General features: G+C 46.6%; 3 pseudogenes across 1 annotated transcript; all 3 read left to right on the top strand.

The window, feature by feature from the left end:
- Nucleotides 1–3,037: 3,037 nt before the first annotated feature.
- Nucleotides 3,038–4,144, top strand: LOC112609270 (annotated as a pseudogene).
- Nucleotides 4,145–6,631: 2,487 nt separating this feature from the next.
- LOC112609266 lies at nucleotides 6,632–8,096 on the top strand (annotated as a pseudogene).
- Nucleotides 8,097–13,256: 5,160 nt separating this feature from the next.
- Nucleotides 13,257–13,686, top strand: LOC112609737 (annotated as a pseudogene). Its single transcript, XR_003116232.1, has one exon. The product of XR_003116232.1 is annotated as a small nuclear ribonucleoprotein E pseudogene (transcript).
- The last annotated feature ends 550 nt before the right edge of the window (nucleotides 13,687–14,236 follow it).

Raw genomic sequence — 14,236 nt, 5'->3', positions numbered from 1 at the left:
CCTTCTGAGTTTCCAGGGGAGGTTCTCAGACTCAGCAGGAGACCCCAGCTCAGCCTCCCAAGTCTCTGTGGAGAGTGCAGCTCAAACTCCACTGAATCTTGAGGTGACAGTTCAACCTCAGGGTAAGGATCAAGCTCATTTTACCTTGCCCAGCATTATAGGTAAACCTGCCGATTTCAAGATTACCATAACTTCAGAGCCTAACAAGGAGGCAGAATCCTCTCAAGCCCAGCAGGAGGCCCTAACCCAGCCTCCAGAGGAGGTGGAACCTTCCGCAACCCAGAAGGAGACCCCAACTGAGCTCCCATGTCCTCCTATGGAGGCTGAGCCTTCCCCCAGTGAGCAGGAGCAGCCAGCTCAGCCTTCAGAGTTTTCTGGGGAGGCTGAACCTTCTTAGACCCAGCAGGAGACCCCAGCTGAGCCTCAGAGTCCTCTATGGAGAGTACAGCTCAAACTACACTGAATCATGAGGTGACACTTCAGCCTCCTGTTGAGGATCAATCTCGTTATAACTTACCCAGTGTTACAGTTAAACCTGTAGATGTGGAGATTATCATAACCCCAGAGCCTGTTAAGGAGGCAGAATCTTCTCAAGCCCAGTAGTAGGCCCCAACCTAGCCTCCAGAGCAGATGGAACCCTTTGCAACCCAGGAGGAGACCCCAACTGAACTTCCAGGTCCTCCTGTGGAAGCTAACTCTTCCCCCAGTGAGCATTTGCAGCCAGTTCAGCCTTCTGAGTCTTCTGGGGAGGTTGAATCTTCTCCAGCCCAGCACGAGACCCCAGCTCAGCCTCCGGAACATCACGAAGTAACAATTTCATCTCCAGGTCACTATCGAGCTCAGCATTCAGATTTGCCCAATGTCACTGTTAAGCCTCCAGTTATGCAGCTCATCATAGCAACAGAGCCTACTGCAGAGGTGGGAACTTCTCCAATCCACCAGGAGGTTACTGCTCAGCTCTCAGGGCCAGTTAATTATGTGGAACCTTCCACTACCAAGCACGGGGGCCCAACTCTGCCTCCATAGTAATCAGAAGATGACTTTACCAGTTCAACAGGAGACTTCAGTTCAATCTCCAGCTATTAAAGATGAGAACCTCTCTCCAGCCCAGCAGGAGGCTGCTGCTGAGTATCCACAGATGCCTGAGGAGGTTGAGTCTTCTCCAACACAGCAATAGGCCCAAGCTCAGCCTTCAGAGATCCCTAATGAAATTGTAGCTAATCTCCAGCGCATCATGAGGTAACAGTTTCTCTAAGTCATGATCAAGTTCGGCCTCCAACATTGCACAATGACACTGTGAAACATGTGCATCACATGGTAACCATGACTCAGAGTTCACCTAACAGGTTGAAATTTTAACCAAACACGGGGCCCCAGCTCAGTCCTCAATGTCCCCTTAGCAGTTTCAGCATTTGAAAGACCAGCAAGAAATGATTATTCAGCAGCCAAATACCCCTGAAAATGATGAACTTCCTCCAGTCCCTCAAGAGTCCACAACTCAGTCTCCAACTCGGCTCTCCTCAGACTTTGTAAGGTCATTGAATGATGAGATGGTATTTTTGCCTCTAGGTCTGTCTTTAATATTCAGAAACAATTCAACTTTCCCTAATACCACAGTTAAAAATATGGATATGGACCTCACCATACCTACAGAAGTCACTATGGAGGTTGAACCTTCCCCAGTCCAGCAGGACAATCCTATTCCCACTGAGTAGGCTGACTTTTCTCCAACCCAACATGATACCCCTTCCCCACCCCTGGATTCTCCTGAAAAGATTGAATCTCCATCACAGCACGAGGCCACAGCTCAGACCCCAGATTCCCCTAAAGGGGTGGAATTTTCTCCAGTCCAGCAAGAGTCCCCAGCTGAGGCACCAGAGCTCCCTAAGCAGGTTGAACCATCTGCAACCCAGCAGGAAGCCTCAAGTCATCCTCCAAAGTTCACTGCAGTGGTCAGTCCACCATAGCTGAAGATATCAGCTCAGCCATCAGCCACCTGAGAAGGTCAAACCATCTTCAGTCCTACAGCAGGCCTCAACTCAGCTTTTAGAGCCACCTGAAGAGGTACAATCCTCTCCAGTCCAGTAGGCAGTGCCTGCTCAGTCTTCAGAGCCCTATGGTGGTAGAATCTTCTTTGACACAGCAGATGGCCGCATCTTTGCCGCCAAATCTCCCTCAGGAGGTGGAACCATCTCTAACTCAGCAGGAGGGTCCAACTCAGACTTGAGAGCCCCCTATGGAGACAGAACCTTCTCCAGCTCAGCAGAAGGCCACAGTTCAGGCTCCAGAGCCTCCTAAGGAGGCAAAAACTTCAAGTCAGTAGATGGTCCCAGCTCAGCTTCCAGAGCCCCCTAAGGGAGTTGCAGTTCAACCTCTAATGCATTATGAGACGACAATTATAACAGCAAGCCAGGACCAAGCTCAGTATCCAGCATTATGAAATGACAATTCCAACAGCAGGCCAAGACCAAGCTCAGTATCCAGCATCACCCAGTGTCACATTTCAACCTTTACACATGGAGCTTACCATAACTCCAGAACCCGCTATGGAGGCTGAGCATTCTATAATGCTGAGGATGACTACAGCTCCTCCAAAACACACTGAGGTGACCCTTCCACCTTCAGACCATGTGCAGGTTCAGCACAAACCTGAGGCCACAGTGCAACCTTTGGATCTGAAATTTACCACGAATCAACAACCTACTACAGAGGGTATATTTTCTCCAACCATGGAGAATTCAACCTAGCTTGCAGAGCAACCTATGGAGGTTGTAACTCAACCTCCAGCTCATTATGAGGTGACAGTTCCAGTACAAGGTCAGGATCAGGCTTGGCATTCAACACTGGCCAGTGTCACACTTCAACCTTTGGACCTGGGGCTTATCATCACTCTAGGATCCACTATAGAGGTTGAACTTTTCCAGCCATGCAGGAGACCCCAACTCAGCATCCTCAGGAAGTTATACCTTAACCTCCAGTATTTCAAGAGGTAACAATTTCAACACCAGGTCAGGATCAAGCTCAGCATTGAATATCACCCAGCATTACAGTTAAAACTCTGTACCTGGGACTTACCACAACTCCAGAACCCACTACAGAGGTTGAACATTCTACACCCCTGAAGAAGACTATAGTTCCTCCAAAGCACCCTGAGGTGACACTTCCACATCCACACCAGGTTCAGACTTGGCATTCAAACCTGACTCAAGTCACATTTCAACCTTTGGATCCGAAACTTACCTTAACTCCAGAATCCTCTATGGAGGTTGAACCTTCAACCATGCATAAAACCCCAAATCAGCCTCCAGAGCTAGTTAAGGAGGTTGTGGTTTTCCCTCCTGGGTATTATAATGAGATGTCTGTTCCAACACAAGGCCAGGATCAAGCTAAGCATCCAACATCAGCCAGTGTCACAGTTCAACCTTTGGAACTGAGGCTTACCATTACTCCAGAATTCACTACAAAGGTTGAACCTTCTAGAGCCATGATGACTACAGCTTCTCTGCCAAAGCTCCCTAAGGTGACACTTCCACCATGAGACAAGGGTCAATACTCAGCACTCAAACCAGACCCAAGTCACAGTTCAACTTTTGGACTTGGAACTTACCATACGTATAGAACCTACTACAGGGGTGAACATTTTCCAATCACAGAGGAGACCACAACTCAGCCTTCAGACCTGGGGCTTGCCATAACTCTAGCCCTATATAGACATTGAGCATTCTACAGCCCTGGACAAAACTACAGCTCCACGTCCAGACCAGGTTTGGACTCAGCATCAAAACCTGACTAAAGTCAGAGGTCCACCTTTGAACTAGAACCTACTCAGGATTCATTGATTCAGTCTGAAAGTTACGCCCAAAATAAGGCTTTAACTGCACAAGAGGAACAGAAGGCCTCCACAAGCACCAACATATGTGAGTTCTGTACCTGCAGAGATGAGACACTGTCGTGTATTGATCTCAGCCCAAAGCAGAGGCTCCACCAAGTGCCTAGCCAGAACCCAGCACCTACAATGGCACCTTCACCATCTTGTAAGAATCACCTTTCCTCAATTGTTCTCTGTGTGCTGCCTAATATGGCAGTTTTTCCTGGAGGCCTTCCTGGGCCTTCTTTAATCTCACCAAACCACATGGACAACTGACTTTCTGCTTTCGCTTTTGCTTGTCATCTCTTCCTTCTCCTCATTCTCCTTTACTGTTAGGCCCTTCCTTCTCCTCATTCTCCTTTACTGTTAGGCCCCTTCTCTGGTCTTTTACTTGTGATTGCTCTTAATCCTTTTCTTATCCATTTTTCTTTATCCCCATCACATCATTGCTTAACTGCTGCTCTCCTCCTATTTGCACTTCACCCTCTTTACAGAACTCTGTCTCTCTCTCTGTCTCAGTGATAGTGTTCTTGGTGGTTAAGAGTGGATTCTGGAGCCAGGTTACTGGGTTTGAACCCAGGTCTGTCATTTATTAACTTGGTTACCCTGAACAAGTTATTCTTCTCTGTGACTCAATTTCCTCATCTTTAAACTGGGGATTATGCTAGTTACCATTTCATAGGATTAGGTGAGTGAATACCTGTAATACTTGCATCAGTCCTTAGTATATGTAGGAGCGGTGACTGTTAACATTACTTAGCTCTTTAGTTATGTCCAGAACTCATCTTTGTCCCTGACTTTCTATATGTAGCACCCGTTTTGTGTCCAACCGAGGGACAAGTATGACACTATCTCCAGAACATGAAAACTATAGAAGACAATAAGCATAAAAATGGAGGTGTAAATAATAAAGTACTAAAACGTAATGCAGACCATCAGTGCTAGAATTCACCAGAATCTGTGATCCTTGAGTTATGGAGGTCAGGGAAGCTGCATCAATAAACTAAAAATTTACCTGGGGCTTAAAGATTAGCTATAATTTGTTAAATAAGAAAAAATAGGAGTACAGTCTAGGCAAAGGCATGGTTACAGGTGTGGTCGAAGTTGAGTAGAATGGCCCAAGCTCAGCCTCCAGAGAACCCCGAGGAGGTGGACTCTTCCTCAACCCAATTAAAAGCCCCAGCTCAGATACCAGAGCGCCCTGAGGAGATTAAATCTTCAGCAACCCAGCAAGGGACTCTGGCTGAGCCTCCAGGTCCTCCTGTGGCAGCCGAACCTTCCTCCAGTAAGCAGGAGCAGCCAGCTCAGCCTTCTGAGTTTCCTGGGGAGGTTGAACCTTCTCAGACCCAGCCGGAGACCCCAGTTCAGCCTCCAGAGTCTTCTATGAAGAATACAGCTCAAACTCCACTGAATCATGGGTGACAATTTAACCTCAGGGTAAGGATGGAGCTCATTACACCTTGCCAAGCATTACAGTTAAACCTGTGGATGTACAGATTAGCATAACTTCAGAGCCTACCAAGGATAATGAATCTTCTCCAGTCCAGCAGGAGGCCCCAACCTACCCTCCAGAGGAGGTGAAAACTTCCGCAACCCAAGAGGAGGCCCCAACTGAGCCTCCATGTTCTCCTGTGGAGACTGATCCTTTTCTCGGTGAACATGAGCAGCCAGCTTAGCCTTCTGAGTCTCCTGGGAGGTTGAATTTTCTCCATCCTAGCAGGAGATTCCAGCTCAGCCTTGAAAACATTATGAGGTAACAGTTTCACCTCCAGGTCACCATCAAGCTCAGTCCTTAATGTCCCCTGAAAAGTTTAACCATTTGAAAGATGAGCAAGAGATTATCATTCAGCAGTTAACTACCCCTTGAAAAGGATGAACTTTCTCCTCTTGCTCAAAAGCCCACAACTTGGTCTCCAGCTCAGCTCTCCTCAGACATTGTAAGTCCACTGAATGATGAGATGGAATTTTTCACCTGAAGATCTGTCTTCACTATTCAGAAATAATTCAACTTGGCCTAAAATCACAGTTAAAAATGTGAATATAGAGTTTACCATACCTACAGTAGTCACTACAGAGATTGAACCTTCTCCAGTCCAGCAGGACAACCCTTCTATTTCCAATGAGCAGACTGACTTTTCTCTAGCCCAGCCTAATTCCCCTTTCCTACCTCTGGAATCTCCTGAAGAGAGTGAATCTTCAGCCCAGCAAGAGGCTACAGCTCAGACTCCAAATCCCCCTAAGGAGGTAAATCCTTCTCCAGTCCAGCAAGAGTTTCCAGCTGAGCTCAGCCATCAGAGCCACCTGAGAAGGTTGAACTATCTCCAGTCCTACAGCAGGCCCTAATTCAGCTTTTAGAGCCACTTAAAAAGGTAGAATCCTCTCCAGTCCAGCAAGCAGTCCCTGCTCAGTCTTCAGAGCCCTCTACTGTGGTAGAACCCTCTCCAGTCCAGCAGATAGCCCATCTTTGCCTCCACAGCTCCCTCAGCAAGTGGAACCCTCTCTAACTCAGCAAAACTTTCCAGTTCAGACTCCATACCCGCTGTGAAGGCAGAGCCTTCTCCAAACCAGCAGGAGGCCACAGTTCAGACTTCAGAGCCCCCCCCCCCCAAGAATATAGAACTTTCAAGCCAGCAGATGGTCCCAGGTCAGCTTCCAGAGCCACCTAAGCGGGTTGCAGCTCAACCTCCAATGCGTTATGAGATGACAGTTTCAACAGCAAGGCAGTACGAAGCTCAGTATCCAGTATCACCCAGTATCACATTTCAACCTTTAGACCTGGGGCTTACCATAACTCCAGTATCCACGAAGGAGGCTGAGCATTTGACAACCCTGAGGAAAACTGCATTCCTTCAAAACACCCTGAAGTGACGCTTCCAACTCCAGACCATGTGCAGGCTCAGCACACAAACCTAACTGAGGTCACAGTTTAACCTTTGGATCTGAAACTTACCACAACGCCACAACATACTACAGAGGATTTCCTCCAACCATGGAGAACTCAAATCAACTTCCAGAACCACCTACAGAGGTTGGAGCTCAACTTCCATCTCATTAAGCAGTGACAGTTCCAACACAAGGTCAGGATCAAGCTCAGCATTCAACACTGGCCAGTGTCACACTTCAACCTTTTGACCTGGGGTTTATCATCACTCCAGAATCCACTACAAAAATTGAACTTTCTCCAACCATGCAGGAGACCCCAACTCAGCCTCCTAAGGAAGTTGTACCCCAACCTCCAGTATATCAAGAGGTGACAGTTCCAACACCGGGTCAGGATCAAGCTCAGCATCCAATGTCACCCATCGTTACAGTTCAACCTCTGGACCTGGTGGACTTAGCATAACTCCAGAACCCACTACAGAGGTTGAACATTCTATACCCCTGAAGAAGACTGTAGTTCCTCTGAAGCACCCTGAGGTGACACTTCCACATCCACACCAGGTTCAGACTTTACATTCAAACCTGAGTCAAGTCACAGTTCAACCTTTGGGTCTGGAACTTACCTTAACTCTATGGAGGTTGAACCTTCTCCAACCATGCAGAAGACCCCAACTCGGCCTCCAGAGCTACCTAAGGAGTCTGTAGCTCAACCGCCTGTGTATTGTTATCAGATACCCATTCCAACACCAAGCCAGGATCAAGCTCTGCCCTTCTACAGCTCTGAGGACTACAGCTCCTCCTCCAAAGCACCCTGAGGTGACACTTCCACCTCCAGACAAGAACCAGGCTCAGCATCAAAACCTGACTCAATTCACAGTTCAACCTTTGGACCTGGAGCTTACCATAACTACAGAACCTACTACAGAGGTTAAAACTTCTCCAACCATGGAGAAGACCTCAACTCAGTTTTCGGACCTGGGGCTCGCCCCAACTCCAGAACCCACTACAAAGACTGAGCATTCTACAGGCCTGGACAAGACTACAGCTCCATGACAAGACCAAGTTCAGACTTAGCATTGAAACCTGACTGAAGTCACACGTTCACCTTCTGAACTAGAACCTACTCAGAATTCACTGGTGCGGTCTGAAAGTTACACTAAAAAAGGCTTTAACTCCACAAGAGGAGCAGAAGGCCTCTACAAGCACCAACATATGTGAGCTCTGTACCTGCAGAGATGAGGTGTATTGATCTCATCTGTCATGTATTGATCTCAGCCCAAAGCAGAGGTTCCACCAAGTGCCCATGCCAAAACCCAGCACCTACAATGGCACCTTCACCATCTTGTAAGAATCATCTTTCCTCAATTGTTCTCTGTGTCCTGCCTGACATGGCAGCTTTCTCCTGGAGGCCTTCCTGGGCCTTCTTTAATCTCACCAAACCACATGGACAACTGACTTTCTGCTTTCGCTTTTGCCTGTCATCTCTTCCTTCTCCTCATTCTCCTTTACTGTTAGGCCCCTTCTCTGGTCTTTTACTTGTGATTGCTCTAATCCTTTTCTTATCCATTTTTCTTTTTCTTTTTTTTTTCTTTTTGAGATGGAGTCTCACTCTGTCACCCAGGCTGGAGTGCAGTGGCGTGATCTCAGCTTACTGCAAGCTCTGCCTCCCGGGTTCATGCCATTCTCCTGCCTCAGCCTCCCAAGTAGCTGGGACTACAGGCGCCCGCCACCTTGCCCGGCTAGTTTTTTGTATTTTTTTCGTAGAGACGGGGTTTCACCGTGTTAGCCAGGATGGTCTCGATCTCCTGACCTTGTGATCCACCCGTCTCGGCCTCCCAAAGTGCTGGGATTACAGGCTTGAGCCACTGTGCCCGGCCTCCATTTTTCTTTATCCTCATCACATCATTGCTTAACTGCTGCTGTCCTCCTATTTGCACTTCACCCTCTTTACAGAACTCTGTCTCTCTCTCCATGTCAGTGATAGTGCTCTAGGTGGTTAAGAATGGATTCTGGAGCCAGGTTACTGGGTTTGAACCCAGGTCCGTCATTTGTTAGCTTGGTTACCCTGAACAAGTTATTCTCTGTGACTCAATTTCCTCATCTTTAAACTGGGGATTATGCTAATTACCATGCCATAGGATTGTTGTGAGATTTGAGTGAATACATGTATTACTTACATCGGTGCCTACCATATGTGGGAGTGTTGGCTGCTAACATGATTACTCAGTCCTTTAGTTATGTCCAGAACTCATCTTCGTCCCTGACTTTCTATATGTAGCAGTTGTTTTGTGTCCAGCCCTGGCCCAAGTATGATACTGTCTTCAGAACATGAAAATGATAGGAAGGAAGAAAGAGAATAGGCATAAAAAGGAGGTATTATATAATGAAGTAATACAAGATAATGCAGACCATCAGTGCTAGAATTCACCGGAATCTGTCATCCTTGAGGTGTGGAGATCAGGGAAAGCTACATCAATAAGCTGAAACTTACTTGGGGCTTAAAGTGTAGCTATAATTTGTTTTTTTGTTTTGTTTTGTTTTGTTTTGTTTTTGAGACGGAGTCTCGTTCTGTCACCTAGGCTGGAGTGCAGTGGTGCCATCTCGGCTCACCACAAGCTCCGCCTCCTGGGTTCACGCCATTCTCCTGCCTCAGCCTCCCGAGTAGCTGGGATTACAGGCACCCACCACTGCACCCAGCTAATTTTTTGTACTTTTAGTAGAGACGGGGTTTCACCGTGGTCTTGATCTCCTGACCTTGTGATCCGCCCAACTCGGCCTCCCAAAGTGCTGGGATTACAGGCCTGAGCCACCATGCCCGGCCTAATTTGTTAAATAGAAAACAAATGGGAGTACAGTCTGGGCAAAGGCATGGTTACAGGTATGGTCGAAATTTTGTAGACTAGGCTGCAGCTCAGCCTCCAGAGAATCCCGGGGAGGTGGACTCTTCCTCAACCCAATTAGAGGCCCCAGCTCAGACACCAGAGTGCCCTGAGGAGATGAAATATTTTGCCCTGAGCAAGGGACTCCAGCTGAGCCTCCAGGTCCTCCTGTGGAGGCTGAACCTTCCTCCAGAGAGCAGAAGCAGCCAGCTCAGCCTTCTGAGTTTTCTGGGGAGGTGGAATTTTCTCAGACCCAGGAGGAGACCCCAGCTCTGCCTCCAGAGTCTTCTATAGAGAGTGCAGCTCAAACTCCACTGAATCATGAGGTGACAGTTCAAACTTAGGTTGTGTATCAAGCTCATTATAACTTGTCAAACATTACAGTTAAACCTGCAGATGTAGAGATTAGCATAACTTCCGAGCCTACCAAGGACACTGACTCTTCTCCAGTCCAGCAGGAGGCCCCAAACCAGCATCCAGAGCAGATGTAACCTTCTGCAACCCAACAGGAGGCCACAACTGAGCCTCCAGGTCCTCCTGTAAAGGATGAACGTTGAGCAGGAGCAGCCAGGTCTGCCTTCTGAGTCTTCTGGGGAAGTTGAATCCTCTCCAGCCTGCAGGAGACCCCAGCTCAGCCTCCAGAACATCATCAAGTAACAGTTCCACCTCCCGGTCACCATCAAGTTCAACACTGAGATTTGCCCAGTATCACTGTTAAGCCTCCAGATACGAAGCTCACCATAGCAACAGAGCCTACTGTGGAGGTGAGAACTTCTCCAATCCATCAGGAGGCTACAGCTCAGCTCTCAGGGCCAGTTAATGATGTAGAACATTCCAACACCCAGCATGGGGGCATGCCTCTGCCTACAGAGTCATTAGAAGAGGCTGGCCCTTTACCAGTTCAACAGGAGACTTCGGTTGAATCTCCAGAACCCACTAAATATGAGAACCCCTCTCCAACACAGTAGGAGGCTGCAGGTGAGCATCCACAGACCCCTGAGTAGGTCAAGTCTTCTCCAACCCAGAAAGACGCCCCAGCTCAGCCTTCACAGCTCCCTAATGAAGTTGTAGCTCAACCTCCAGAGCGTCATGGGATAACAGTTTCTCCTATAAGTCATGATCAAGTTCAGCCTCCAACATTTCACCATGTCATTGTTAAGCCTGTGGATCACATGGTTACCATGACTCCAGAGTTCACTTATCAGGTTGAAATTTTAACTCAACACAGGGTCCCAGCTCAGTCTTTAATATCCCCTGAGCAGTTTAAACATTTGAAAGACCAGCAACAGATTATCATTCAGCAGCTAAATACCCCTGGAAATGATGAACTTCTGCCAAGTCTATCAAGACCCCACAACTCCGTCTCCAACTCAGCTCTCCTCAGACGTTGTAAGTTCATTTAATTGTAAGACGGTATTTTCACCTCTAGATGTCTCTTCCATATTCAGAAGTAGTTCAGCTTTGCCTAATACCACAGTTAAATATGTGAATATGGCCCGGGCGTGGCCGCTCACGCCTGTAATCCCAGAAATTTGAGAGGCCGAGGCGGGTGGATCACGAGGTCAGGAGATCGAGATCAACCTGGCTAACACAGTGAAACCCCGTCTCTACTAAAAATACAAAAAATTAGCCGGTCGTTGTCGCAGGCACCTGTAGTCCCAGCTATTCAGGAGGCTGAGGCAGGAGAATGGCATGAACGCAGGAGGCAGAGCTTGCAGTGAACCGAGATCGTGCCACTACACTCCAGCCTGGGCGACAGAGCGAGACTCTGTCTCAAAAAAAAAAAAAAAAAGTGAATATGGAGCTTACCATACCTACAGCAGTCACTATGGAGGCTGAACCTTCTCCAGTCCAGCAGGACAGCCCTCCTATTCCCACTGAGCACGGTGACTCTCTAACCCCGCCTGATCCCTCTTCTGGATTCTCCTGTAAAGATTAAATCTCCAACCCAGCAAGCAGCCACAACTCAGATCCCAGATCCACCTAAAGAGGTAGAATCTTCTCCAGTTCAGCCTGAGTCCCCACCTGAGCCATCAGGCCCCCTTAAAGACGTTGAACCATCTGAAACCCAGCAGGAAGTCTCAGGTCATTTTCTGAAGTCCACTGAAGAGGTCAGTCTTCCACCACAGCTGGAGATACCAGCTCAGCCATCAGAGCCACCTGAGAAGGTCGAGCCATCTCCAGTCCTACAACTGGCCCAAACTCAGATTTTAAAGCCACCTAAAGAGGTAGAATCCTCTCCAGTCCGGCAGGCAGGCCCTGCTCAATCTTCAGAGGACCCTATGTTGGTAGAACTCTCTCTGACTCAGCAGGTGTCCCCATCTTTACATCCAGAGTTCCCTGAAGAGGTGGAACCATCTCTAACTCAGCAGGAGTTTCTAGCTCAGACCCCAGTGCCCCAAATGGAGGCAGAACCTTCTCCAGCCCAACAGGAGGCCACAGTTCAGGCTCCAGAGCCCCCCGAGGAGGTTGAACCTTCAAGCCAGCAAATGGTCCCAGCTCAGCTTCCAGAGCCACCTAAGGAGGTTGCAGGTCAACCTCCAATGCATTACGAGATGACAAAGACATGGCTACAGGTATGATCAGAATTTAGTAGTCCAATCTGGCTGCAAATAATTTTTTGAGGGAGCAATGAAAATATGATTATGTAGAACCTCTATTATCAGACATAGGAATTTGAAGGCCACACAGTGAGATATGGAAAGTCATTGAAAGTTTCCAAGCCAGAGAGATTAAATTATTAAATCAGGAGATTTTTTGATTTTTTTTTTTTTTTTTTTTTTTTGAGACAGAGTCTCACTCTGTCGCCCAGGCTGGAGTGCAATGGTGTGATCTCGGCTCACTGCAACCTCTGCCTCCCAGGTTCAAGCGATTCTCCTGCCTCAGCCTCCCGAGTAGCTGGGACTACAGGCACTTGGCACCACGACTGGCTAATTTTTGTATTTTTAGTAGAGATGGTGTTTCACCATATTGGCCAGGCTGGTCTCAAACTCCTGACCTCACAATCTGCCCACCTCAGCCTCTCAAAGTGCTGGGATTACAGGCGTGAGCAACCACACCTGGCCAGGAGGATTATTTTATTTTATTTTTTGCTTTATGTTCAAGTGTAGACAGGCAGAAGATTATTTCAGAATCCATATGTAGAGTGCTCTACAAGGGAAAGCTTAATTCAGGGCAACAAAATAGAAAGGTCTAGCAAAACCTAGGTGTAAAGTGAGAAGGGGTTAAGTCAGATCGGTTGTGATAGGAGTGGAAAGAAAAATCCTAGGATGTTTTCACAGAGAGCACTGAGCCCAAGCTTTGGTGTTACCTGGCATAGGGTTTCTTTCTTCTTGTTTGTTTATAATAATAAGTTTATGCCTATTTTTCTGTTGCGTTATCTATCGTTTTTGTCTTGATTTGTAGAAGGGGTTTGTTTAGACACATAAATGATTTTGGATAAAATACTTACATTCAAAGTAATTAACTGCCATTATCTGTCCAAGAGATTGGATAGATAGGAAGTTAAGCTTCGGGGAGATGCCTCGTCATTTGTGCCAGTGGCCCCACATTATTTCTTGATTAATTGTGCAAACTGGGGGAAGTTGCTCTCAGAAGCAGTGTGCAGGTGTGCTCTTTGAAATTCCAACATGGCATACCGTGACCAGGGCCAGAAAATGCAGAAGGTTGTAGTGCAGCCCATCAACCTCATCTTCAGATACTTACAAAATAGATTGTGGATTCAGGCGTGGCTCTATGAGCAAGTGAATATGTGGATAGAAGGCTGTATCATTGGTTTTAATGAGTATATGAACCTTGTATTAGATGATGCAGAAGAGATTCATTCTAAAACAAAGTCAAGAAAACAACTGGGTCGGATCATGCTAAAAGGAGATAATATTACTCTGCTATAAAGTGTCTCCAACTGAAAATGATCAATGAAGTGAGAAATTGTGGAGAAGGATACAGTTTGTTTTTAGATGTCCTTCGTCCAATATGAACATTTATTCATATTGTTTTGATTACCTTTATGTTATTACAAGATGGCAATAAATGCTGTGGGATTGTTTGTATTAAAACGTTTACATTGCTTCTTTAAAAAAATTGTGCAAACTGGGAAACTTATACTGCTGGAAATTAGAAAGCAGGTGTTATTTTCTATATCTAAATATTTCCCACAAGGTTGCCATGATTCTTTTACTTATCCTGTTTTTTTCTTTTCCTACCTATTTAAGGATATAAATTGTGTTTCTTCGCAGACATTTGCAAGGAAACTATATTTCTTACATTGATGCAAATGTGTGGAAACATACAGTTGGACTGAGAAACTGCGAGTATATGCTCTCGAAATATGACAAAAAACTATCTGCATTGTAAGGTCTTTTTGGTCCAGAATTTTGAGATTGGTACCTCTGAGAAAAGATATTTCCCCTCCATACCCCAAATCAACCTCTGTTGATTGCAATCCTATGGTTATTTTTAAATTAAATTTGGTACACTGTCTTTAAAATAAGAGGCAATTTAAATTTATTTTTTATTATACAAGTAATACATGGTTATATTCTTTTTCTTCTTCTTCTTCTTTTCTTTTTTAATCCCAGCACTTTGGGAGGCCAAGGCGGGCAGATCA

The sequence above is a fragment of the Theropithecus gelada genome, chromosome 16 (assembly GCF_003255815.1).
Source record: "Theropithecus gelada isolate Dixy chromosome 16, Tgel_1.0, whole genome shotgun sequence".
Taxonomy (NCBI): domain Eukaryota; kingdom Metazoa; phylum Chordata; class Mammalia; order Primates; family Cercopithecidae; genus Theropithecus; species Theropithecus gelada.
The sequence above is the reverse complement of the archived record's forward strand: the minus strand, read 5'-3'. Positions and strand labels throughout refer to the sequence as shown.